Raw genomic sequence first — 1,859 nt, 5'->3', positions numbered from 1 at the left:
AGTTATCAATATTTGCGCTTTGCTGCATTTTGTTTGTTCTTTGAAATCGTAATGTATGGTTTAAGGTTATTACTCTGGCAAAGGTGTTTGATATGTAAATCTGGGAGAGGATCAAATGAGAGAAGGATAATAGAACTCAAAGAGAAAGAACAAGCGCAGCTCTGCCCATTCAGATAAACAGCTCTCTGAGCGATACCCAGCATCCCCTGCTCCCAGTTCACTGAATACCACAAGCCTTGAGACGTGTTTTTGTCTGAGGCGCTTTTGACTTTTACACCGTTTCCACATCATGTGAGCGTTATACTGTGGATCCCAAAAAAAAAAGTTTCCATTAAAAACAAACAATACTGTCTACACTGGAAGCTTATACAGAGCTGAAGAGCTTCTTTATTTTTTTATTTGAATAAAGTGTATTTATAAATGCCATATATGTGATATGACTGCTATGAATTTAATGAACTTATCACAATCAACTTGTGATGTTACTAAACTGGTTTACAAATGTAATCTTCTGCTTCTTCCCATTTACAGGTGTGTGTTAATAGCAAAATGAAATGGAAGTTGGGGAACAATGTAACAAGGATAAAAATAAATATTTCAAATTCTATATTGTAGCTTCTTAAAATAAAAGACCCTTTTTGGCTATCATAGCAAATTCTAGACATTTTATTAGATTACATCATGAGGTGCATCCTGGGATCCTTTTTAAATAGTACTGAAGGAATGCCCTTTGTGGACACTTGACCTTCTTCTTTCTTTATGCACAATTTGTAACATTTCAAGAATCTAAATATACAAGCACCACTGCACAACAGACACTACACCTGCATTACCCTCCAGGGCAAGTCTCTGCCAGTGTAGCAAATATATTAACCAACAAGCTACTCAAGTAATACCTTACATATATAATAAAACTAAGGTTTCATAATGTACAGTTTACTTCGTAATACAGCAGGCTCAGCCCTGTTTGTTTGAAGTTTGTTTAGTCGGCACACATTGTACTTTCAGAGGTCATACAAGCGGGCTGAGTACCAACTCATACAGATTTTCCATGCAAACAAATGGGACAGCAGTTATCAATAAACTCGTGGCTGTGAACTGTCAAAACCTCTGCCTGAGCTGCACGCATTTCACAGCAGAAAGAAAAAAAATCAAATGCAACATCAGAGTCTCTGCTGATTCTCTAGATGGCAGTAATATGCCTCACTCATTCACATATCAAGCCGTGCATGAAGACAGCGTAGTATCACGTGAGAGAGGGAGGTTATGTCCGATCTGTCACGTTCAAATAAATTGAGATAATTACTTAAATTCAGTTTTGACCAATCTTGCAAAATGAAACTTCTTCAATCTGTTTCATGTTCAAACATTTATAGCATATCCTGGGAAGAAAAGATGGGCTTGAGCAACGTTCTTGTAGATTCTTCTTTATAATGACAGCAGTATTGGGAATAGTGATTCTTTGTTATGAAAACTGCACATAAATACCAGATACATTTAAAACAGGATGTTTTAAGTAAAGCAAATATCCTTTTTTAATAATTTACTGTTGAATGAAAGTCTGGGCAGTCTTGGACAAGGCCAAAATGGAGAAATTACAGAATATTTAACCTTATAAAAATGAGCAGAGAAGCTGTTAGACAGAATAAAAAGCTTAAAGCTATTAAAGCCCTCAATTATAATTGCACTATTTAAAGCATGTATTGTTTAAAACCAAAAGTCATAAAAATCTAATGCACATTATTTGAATAAAATTAGCTCTTAATTTTCAACTCGGGTTATTTTAAAATCATCCTGGGGGACAGAAAAGTTCACCTCACTGAAGAATCACTTACACACACACACACACACACACACAC

Source organism: Sinocyclocheilus grahami, unplaced genomic scaffold (genome assembly GCF_001515645.1).
Source record: "Sinocyclocheilus grahami isolate Dianchi unplaced genomic scaffold, SAMN03320097.WGS_v1.1 scaffold455.1, whole genome shotgun sequence".
Lineage (NCBI taxonomy): Eukaryota > Metazoa > Chordata > Actinopteri > Cypriniformes > Cyprinidae > Sinocyclocheilus > Sinocyclocheilus grahami.
The sequence above is the reverse complement of the archived record's forward strand: the minus strand, read 5'-3'. Positions refer to the sequence as shown.